A 10203-nucleotide genomic window follows, 5' to 3' on the forward strand; every position below is an offset into this window, starting at 1 on the left:
ACATAAACTTAGAAATCTATCATGTGCAAGGAAGGAAAGTCAAAGATCACCTGCAGTTGAATCTAGTGAGAGAATGAGGGCAACAAGAAGGGCTTCTACAAGTAAGTCAGCAGCAAAAAGAAGACTAGAGAAAATGTGAGACTAAAGTTGAATGGGACAAAGGACCTGGTGACAAAGGTCATGGAGAAGGCTGAGTTATGGATTGCCTTTTCCATCTCAGTCTTTACTAGTAAAGACCTTCAGGCCCTTGAGACCCATGGATAAGTCTAGAGCAAGGAATGTTTGTCTTTGGTGGGATGGGATCAAGGTAGGGAACTTTTACAAAATGGATAAACACAAGACAATGGGATCCGCTCAGATGCTTCCATAAGTGCTGAGACAGCTGGCTGATGTCACTGTGAGGCCGCACTCATTTATCTCTGAAAGATCATAGTAACTGAAGGAGGTTTCTGAGGATTGGAAATGGCAAATGTCAGCTCTATCTTCAAATAGGGCTGGAAGCAAGATCTGGAGAACTGAAGGCTGATCAGCCTCACCTCAATCCCCAAGAGGGTAATGGAGCAAGTCCTCCTGGAAGACATTTCCAAATACTCAAAAGGAAAGAAGGTGATTGGGAGAAGACAGCATTGATTTACAAAGGGGAAATCATGTTTGAGAAACCTTCTGCAATAAAATGATTAGGTTGGTGGATGAGGGAAGAGTAGCGGATGTTGTTTATCTTGACTTTAGCAAGGCTTTTGACACTGTCTCCTATAACATCAGATAAGCTGATAAAATAGGGACTAGATAAAGGGACAGTGAGAAAAATTAAAAATGAGCTAAACTGCTGGGCTCAAAGGATTGTGATCAGTAGTACAAAGTCCAGCCAGAGCCAAACCCTAGTGGTGCAGCCCAGGGATCAATACTGTTTAACATTTTAATTAATGACAAGCTCGCTATGACAGAAAGCACATTCAGCAAGTTTGCAGGTGATAAAATCTGGCTGGAGCTGTCAATACACCAGATAGTTGTGATGCCAGTCAGGGACCTCAACAGGCTGGAGAAACAGGCCAGCATGAATGTAATAATGTTCAACAAACTGAGCTGGAAAGTTCTGGGAAAGAATAACCCCATGCACCAGTACCAGCTTGGGCCTAACTCACTGAGGGGAGGTGAGGAGAATGGTGTCAGATTATTCTCCGCAGTGCCCGGGAGGAAAGGCTATGAGCACAAACAGAAACACAGGAAAGTATGTTTAAATGTAAAAAATGCATTTTATAGTAAAGGTGAACGAACATCGAAACAGCTTGTCCGAAACACTGAAACAGGTTGTCCAGAGAGGTTGTTGAGTCTCATCCTTGCAGAGAGTCAAAATGGAGTCAGACACAGCCCTGAACAACCTGCTTCAGGTGACCATGCTCCAAGCAGAAGATTAGATGAGGCAGTCTCCAGAGATGCCTCCAACCTCAGCCATGCTGGGTGATACTGTGTTTGACTGGAAATGTTACAGAGTGTTTTATACCCACAGGATCCAAAATTGACAGCCTGAATCTATTATGCAAATTGTGTTGATGTGGTTTTCCTCTCTGACCCTTCATCATGTCCTACGTATCTAAAAAGCACTAATAGGGATTTCTTCTAACATTGTGGTGTGGCACTAACTGATTCCTGATGATATATGTATTTTCTAAGTGCACTGCTAGTGTAAATACTTCAACACATACCAATCAGAAATGGAGGAAGGCGGGGCTGTGTCATTTACACAGAGGGATCCACAGCACTTATGCTACAGGGTAACTGTATGTATATGGAGAAATATCTTCATCACAGAGTCACAGAATGGTTAAGGTTGGAAGGGACCTCTAGAGATCATCTAGTCCAAACCCTCTGCACAAGCAGGGACACCTAGAACACGTGGCACAGGGTGGCACTCGGTCAGGTTTTGAAGACCTCCAGAGAAGATTCCACAACCGCTCTGGGCAGCCTGCTCCAGTGCTCTGTCACCCTCACAGGAAATAAGTTCTTCCTCATATGGATATTAAACTTCCTATGTTTCAAATTGCATCCGTTACTGCTCGTCCTGTCACCAGCCACCACGGAGAAGAGCCTGGTCCCATCCTCCCTGCATTCACCCCTCAGGTAGTTGAATATGTTGAACAAATCTCTTCTCAGCTTTCTCTTCTCTAGACTAAACAGGCCCGGCTCGCTTAGTCTTTCCTCATAAGGTAGATGCTCCAGTTCCTCAACCATCTTTGTGGCTCTACGCTGCACCCTCTCTAGAAGCTCAATGTCCTTCTTGCACTGGGGAGCCCAGAACTGCACCCAATACTCCAGCTGCAGCCTCACCAGAGCTGAGTAGAGGGGCAGGATCCCCTCCCTCGACCTGCTCCTCCACTCCTCCTGACGCAGGCCAGGATCCCATTGGCCTTCTTGGCCATGAGGGCACATTGCTGACTCATGGTTAACTTGTCAACCGGGACTCCCAAATCCCTCTCCACAGAGCTGCTTTCCACAGGTCAACCCCTAGTCTGTCCTGGTGCCTGGGGTTATTCCTCCTCAGGTGCAGGACCCTGCACTTGTCCTTGTTGAACCTCATGAGGTTCCTCTCTGCCCAACTCTCCATCCTGTCTAGGTCTCTCTGAATGGCAGCACAGCCCTCTCGAGTGTCAGCCACTCCTCCCAGTTTGGTGTCATCTGCAAACTTGCTGAGGGTGCACTCTGTGCCCTTGTCCAAGTCATTGATGAACAAGTTGAAGAACACCAGGCCCAGTCCTGACCCTTGCTGGACACCACTGGCTACAGGCCTCCACCCAGACTCGGCCCCGTTTATCACCACCCTCTGGGCTCTGCCATCCAGCCAGTCCTCAATCCACTTCACTGTCCACTCGTCCAGTCCACACTTCCTAAGCTTTCCTATGAGGATGCTATGGGAGACTGTGTCAAAAGCCCTGCTGAAATCAAGGTAGACCACATCCACGGATCTCCCATTGTCCATCCAGCCGGTCACCTCATCGTAGAAGGCTATCAGGTTCATCAAACATGACTTTCCCTTAGTGAATCCATGCTGACTACTCCTGAACACCTTCTTTTCCTTGACATACCTAGAGTTGGTCTCTAGGACGAGCTGCTCCACAACCTTTCCAGGGACGGAGGTGAGGCTGACTGGCCTGTAGTTTCCCAGCTCCTCCCTCTTGCTTTTTTTGAAGACTGGTGTGACATTGGCTTTCTTCCAGTCCTCAGGTATCTTCCCTCTCAAAGATGATGGAGAGTGGCTGAGCGATGATCCCTGCCAGTTCCCTCAGCACTCTTGGGCCCATAGATTTAAGGGTGTCCAGTTTGCCTAAATAATCCCTAACCCAGTCCTCTTCAACCATCGGAAATTCCTCCTCTCTCCTGGTTCTCTCTCTTGTCTCCAGGCTCTGTAGTTCATGTAGTTAATGCAGTTCATAACAGGCTCATGTAGTTCATAACAGGTCACCTTCATAAAGTGAATATTCTGACAGGATCCCCATGTGGGCTAGTAGAAATTCATATTACTGCTAAGCTTTTGCAAATACATTTCCTCTGATGCTGCATTGATTTTTTTTCACCAAAGCAGTTTGTGTATCTATTTATAGATCTATAGTATATATATATGTATATATATATGAAATATACTGTATATATATTAAATGTGTAAATGCCAAAAGCAACAAGAGGTAGGAGTAACAGTAAACAGTATCACTGGGTAAATGAGTTTCAGATTCTTCTGTACCAGTGACTGGAATTAGTATTGTAGTGAACTTTCTGGGTATTTCAACTTGGCTGTACATTTCTTAAGGCAAGCACTATCATCACAGAGACTTTGTACTAATGAGAAAGTAGTTCTCATTTTTTACAAGCTTTACTAACACTTTTTGTTAAGTTTTATGATTTTACACACTGTACAAATGTTTCATTCCATCCCTTTCCTCCTGCCCTCAATTTCTATCTTGTGGGGAGGTTATTCAATTTTAAATCTAGGAAATGAAAGGAGGAAAGTACAACTTAACAGATCAACCCCTACAAGTAACCTATCAGTGAGCAGTGTCAGGATTAAAAAATCTGGAATCATATCAAGATGTGATTATCCTTTTGTTTTCTGCTATATAAGATTGTAGTATGAAGAGAACATAGCCTGTTTTGTATTCTGATAAAAAACAAGTAATTTTATCAGTCCTCTAAGTAAGCATACAGCATTTGCTAAGATCTTGAAACACCCACATCAAACTACTCCATGACGGCTTGCTGCTTTCATGCTGCCGTTTTTTCAGGGAAAGCCTGTAACTAAAGGAAATTAAATTAGGTAATTCTTAGGTAAATAAGTTTCCTAATGCTGCAGACAGAAGGTTAGGTCTGTAGTGTTGTTGTTTTTATATGTACTAATACAAAACCTTACTTTACCAAAAATCAGGGCTTACTCTGCTCCTGAGTGGTCCTCACATTTGGGGAGCCAGTGAAACTCTGGCACTTCCCCAAACTTCTTATTAGCTAAACCTTTAGTGACACTTGTATTCAAGCAACGTGAGACTTGAGACTACCTAAGATAGCTTTCAGCATTTGGAACCACAAGATTTTGATAATAGCTGCATAAGAATTTGTAATAAAAAGAACAACAACATTTATGGAATACATTTAAAAAAAATACAAGGTATAGAAGAACTGGATACTGGTATTGGTGAAAAAACGAAGTACATAGAAGCAAAATGACCATATCTTACACATTCATGTCTCTCAGAGACTCTCTCAGAGTCAAAACTCTAGTCTCTGGGCAACAATGTAGAATTAAGTTTGGGGTCAGATAACAGAAACAATGGAATTAATTATGCTGTCAGATGATATTGAGAGGTAAGGGAATATTAAGGTAGAAACCCAGAATTATTAGCAAATCCTCTACTATTAAGAGGGAGTCATGGAACTTGGGCAGGAGGAAAGTGCGTTGAGCTTGTGAGAACACTTCCAGTAATTTGTCAAAATCCCCAAAACTGCGGTTTGTGGAGATCAAAAAAGAAAACAAGGCTGTGGCACTAGACAACAACATTAACCTGAAAAGAAAGAAGCTGTAAAAATCCTTATCAGTCATTAAAGGGGAAAAAGGACATTAATCTATGGATGAAAAGGAACACATAAACACTACCTAGAAATCAAGCACTAGATCATCGCTATTATCAATCACCGAAAACTTGTTTATGGGATTAGGAAATCTTGTGTGTACTTCCAAATGGAATATCAGGATATCCAGTTACTAGGAAATCTTTTACCAGAATGTGAAGAGACGGAAGTCATTTGTCTCCTCTGTCTCCCATTCATGATTTGTTTGAGCAGCCACATGCAGACCTGTCACACCTCGGATGCACTGTAGCCCACAGCCTGCCACAAGCCTTCGCAGGACACATACTGCTGTTGCTCCACCCTCGTTGGCTGTGACTCAGGAGCAATTTCAGGCTGGCTCAGCTTCCTCTTTTCTGTGGCCTATTATATGTATACGATTGTAAATGTGCTTCTTTAATCTCAGATATAGGATATCACTTTTTATAAACTTTTTTTTTATTTTTCATTCTAGCTGGATTAAATTTTCAGGGGCAATCCCGAAGCCTCCTGAAATGTAACATTCAGCAATCTCTGATTTTCTAGTTTGTATTCTATGAGGACATCTGTGAATAAGACATTGAGGTTAACTTTATTTTCTAAGGATTGATGCTGAGTTTACTTGGGGTTCACAACAGGACTACATTTTCTGTTGCAGATTAGTGAACAAAATTAACTTCCACAGGAGCAGTTCTCAGCTCAATGAAGGCATACAATTCAGGGAGTGCAAGAAGAAGGCAGGTTGAGAGATAAAGGCTGGTGGCACGATAATACCTTAAAACACTTTCATGTAATAGGCAGCCTGATAAGAATCTCTAGAATAAGCAGTGTAGAAATTGCATGGGTTTATATGGCAGAATTCTAATTCACACACAGAGGGAAGTGACTGAAGGAAGCAAGCAAGCAATACAGGGTAAATTAAAAAAAATTAGACAGACAGACTTATATCTTCCCAGGTGTTCCTGCAATTTGTTTAAATAGTCTCTACTACTGCTTTCTACTCATCATTTCTGCCATCTATCTGGCACGATCTCTGTTGTGCTAAAATAAATTTCTGGGCGATCATACAGTGAACTCGACAGGATTGTGACAGGTACTGGTTACTTTTCAGCACATGTCCCAACAAAAATGGTGCTGCTGCCAAAAAGAGGATCATGGGATCATAGACTGCAGGAATGAGAGACAAAAAGGAATTGGATATATGAGCAGAAGGACTAGGAGCAAGAGGTAAGTGCAGTGATGTTACATCTAATTTGACATACTTTCAGAGTGCAAGGGTGGTCACAATTCCCAAGAAAAATTCATTTTATACCAAATCTAGTAGCCATGCAGTGAAGGTATAGACATTTCTATGAGCTAATCAAGAAAATATTTTCTTCTGTTCAGTTCCTTCACTGACTCAGTTCACTTAGCATCAGCCGTAAGATGATCAGCTACAACACAAAGAAAATGACAGGAAAGTGGGACTTTCCATTTTGGATTAGGTTTAATGCCACACACTAAGAAGAGGTTAACAGCAGTCAATAAAGTTTTAAAATAAAATGTTACAGAAAAGACTAAGCACTGAGTGAGACAGGGAGAGCACTGAAAGTATAGGAATAGATAATAGATTATAAAACAGGGGACTAACGGTAGGGTATAGAGGAAGGTGTTCCTCTCTGCGTATATAGGCAGCCCTTCGGGGCTGAAAGATAAAATAAACTGGGAAAGATTAGAGAATACAGAAATAAGAGATCTGTAAAAAAGCCAGAAACAGGAAGAAAAAAAAAGTGGGGAAAATATATCTATGTTTATTAGCTGCAGACAAAGAATTGCCTGAGGAACATTGAGTTCTGCAGAAGTGACTGGAAAAGTCCCAGTCATCTGACCTACAGAGAAAAAAGATGCATTGGGAGAGAATGAAGAAACCAGAGAAGAAAGCAGAGTATGACAGACTGATTTGGGAATGACAATTTTTTCACATTACAGCATGTTACTCATCTAGATTATGAATTTCAAATTCTTTGTTTTTCCTTTCCTTCATCTCTTTCAATGTAAACACACACAAGCCTATACAGATAGCTTCATGTGAGCAGCGCCAATGTTGTTCATCAGCTCTATTGCAGATTTGCTGCAGTATTTCTGAAAAAGCCTAAGCAATCCCACCTCTCCCTTCCCTCCTGTTTAATATTGCATATTTCAGTAAAAATATCTGTTATAACTTTTATAACTTTTAAGCCTACATCTCTGCATAGGAGGTTTGATGCATCCTTGAAAGACAGACATATGCCCTTTCATGTTCAATTTTTAGTTATTTAGGGCAAAGCTCCTAATGAAGACCAAGCCATGACTTCATGATACAGGAGGGACCTGATCATTTTCATCTGCACATTATTCCTTCATTCCCACAAAAATAGCATTGACTGCACTGTGAAGCAAAGTAGGGAATCAGTTGGGTTAGAGTCAATTTTTATTCTTTTAAATCACTGATCAAATTCATTGTGTAATCTCATAGGCACTGATCCACTGTAAGGAAATACTGTGGGAACACAACCAAGCAGCTGGGGAGAGGTGACGCAATGGGAATTCGTTAAACCGTGATTACTGCCAGAGACTCACTATAATGAAAATGTGATCTCAATAGGGAAAAAAATATATTTTTTTTTATTTTTGATATGAAGTTTTCCAAGATAAGCAAACCATTTGCTAAAATAATGTACACTAATAGTACTCTTGGGAAAATATGTATATGTCTATGTACACATAAATATGTCACAGAACTAAGATTGCACAGTCTTCATCTTGACATCTGCTTTTTAAAAGTTTTGTCTTTGAAACATTACTTTTATCTTGCTATTTTTAATACAATGTCCTCGATTAAAGGGATTTTTTAAAGGAAAGCCACGCCACTACCTAAAACCATCTTGTCTCCCACATGTAGTTTGTTAGCAACATTAATGACTTCTTTGCGAATGGATTTAACAGCTGATAATGTACAGTGGGGTAAGGAGATTCAGTAGTCTTTGGACTTTTATCAGAGTCTGGAGGGAAGAACTTACAAGCTCCTACCACTGTCTGTGAAGTCTCTCCTTCCTGTTTTTAAATCCTCTGCCTCAGGCTTATGCCCTTTCTCAGTCTTAATATTGCTTCTGCAATGACATCAGGCTGTTTCTTCTTTGCCACTCTCTTGTGCATATCAAAAAAACAGACAAAGGAAAAACAGCCCCTCTCCAAAGTCTTGTGTCAACCAGCAGGACAGCAATTTGAGGAAGATTTCTTGAAGCTCTGGAATAAAGTATCCTCCACATCCTGCAACAGAAGCAAATCTTAAGTCTGTTTAAAAGTGAGTTGTGAGGAACTGAAGTGTGCCACAGAGTGAGATTTCTTTTTTTTTTTTTTTGAAAGAACTGAAGGAAATCCCCTGAGAAAGCAGTAGAAGAGATAATTAATATTGCAGAAAAACAAGTGTTTCAAGGAAGGCGATGGTGGAAAACTATTTCTCTCTTTCATAAATAAACCTACTTTGACACGTAGGAATGTGGTATAGGTAATTTCCATGAGTTGGGGAAATTCTCATGAAGATATGATCTATGAGGTGTGGTTTATCCTTATAAGTGTAAGCATAGAGCTAACTTTTACTTTCTGTTTACTGTCAGCCTATTTGATATTTTCCATCATGCCAAATGTGGCATGAACCATTTAACCATGGTTCTCTACACACCTTCTCTCACACTCACCTTCTGCTCCTCCTTTCCCGTTTGTGCCCAAGTAACTTTTAATCTTGTTTAACATTGACCTTTTCCTTTCCTTCATCCTTAGGTACACAAAATAAAAAGTAACAACAATCATTGAGTACCACTTTTTTTTTTTTTTCACTAGAAAGCTCGAGTAAGAATACTACCATCCTGAGAAATGAAAAGATACAGTTAAAATTCAGCACAGACTTTTCACTTGTGCGTGCACATGTGGCAGCAGATCTTGACTTTATTTTCTCTCTGACATTCAGCAATTTTTCCTTGGTCTCCATTCCTACACACAAATGAATTTTGTATTTCTGATGGAACCTAACATGAACCCGAATGTACTATGTATTATATATCATCAGTTAATTAAATGCAAATGTATACTGAGATAACTACAGGCTTTGCTCCCAAACGAGATATGAGTAACATCAAATTGCTCATCCGCATTCTGTTCCTGTTCATTGCTCAGGGCAGCGTACCATGAAAACAGTAATTCAAAAAATAGAAAATTCAAACTGTAACAATACCAAGGCATTCGCTACGCTATAAAGTAGCAAAGAACATACAATGTAGCAAAAATAGGCAAAAAAAAAAAAAGGCAAACAAAAAAAAATCTCTTGGAAATTTTAAAATCACAGAATCACAGGATGGTTGAGGTTGGAAGGGACCTCTAGAGATAATCTAGTCCAACCCCCCTGCTCCAGCAGGGTCACCTAGAGCACATGGCACAGGGTGGCATCCAGGCGGGTTTTGAAGATCTCCAGAGACTCCACAACCTCTCTGGGCAGCCTGTTCCAGGGCTCTGTCACCCCCACAGTAAAGAAGTTCCTCCCCATATGGCGATGGAACTTCCTGTCTTTAAATTTATACACATTACCCCTTGTCCTGTAGAAAATTACCTTTTTAAAAGTAAATTATTTTCTCCTTGCAACTTAATTTTCATATTCTTTATTCCTTACACAGACAGCTTTCAGAAAACGGGATACCAGACACAGAAGCCTTCAAAACGGGCAGTCTTCCCAACCGTGCAATTAAAGACAGGTGACTTGAGCATACTGATGAATACAGTAACATTTTCACTTGTCTTTACTCCGATTTTAACGCCAGCCTTGGGCGCTTCGCGCTCCTTCCCAGAGCCCGGGGTCGCCATGGGCCTCCAACGGTCGCCCACGGCAGCGGCGGCGGCGGCGGCGCCGCCCCCCCTCGCGCCGCCCGCAGTGGTTCGGCCCGAGCGGGGTAGGCGGCGCTGCCGGGCAGCGGGAGAGCCCAACTGCTGCGGCGGGGAGGGGAGCCCGGCGCTCCCCCGCGCCGCCCCAGCCGCGGTGCCGGCCGGAAGCGGCGGGCGGCGCCTGGCGCCGAGGCCGAACAATAGCGGAGCGCGGAGTGGCGGCGGGCC

The sequence above is a fragment of the Tinamus guttatus genome, unplaced genomic scaffold (genome assembly GCF_059628265.1).
Source record: "Tinamus guttatus ecotype Peru unplaced genomic scaffold, ASM5962826v1 Tinamus_guttatus_pri_ptg000384l, whole genome shotgun sequence".
NCBI lineage: Eukaryota > Metazoa > Chordata > Aves > Tinamiformes > Tinamidae > Tinamus > Tinamus guttatus.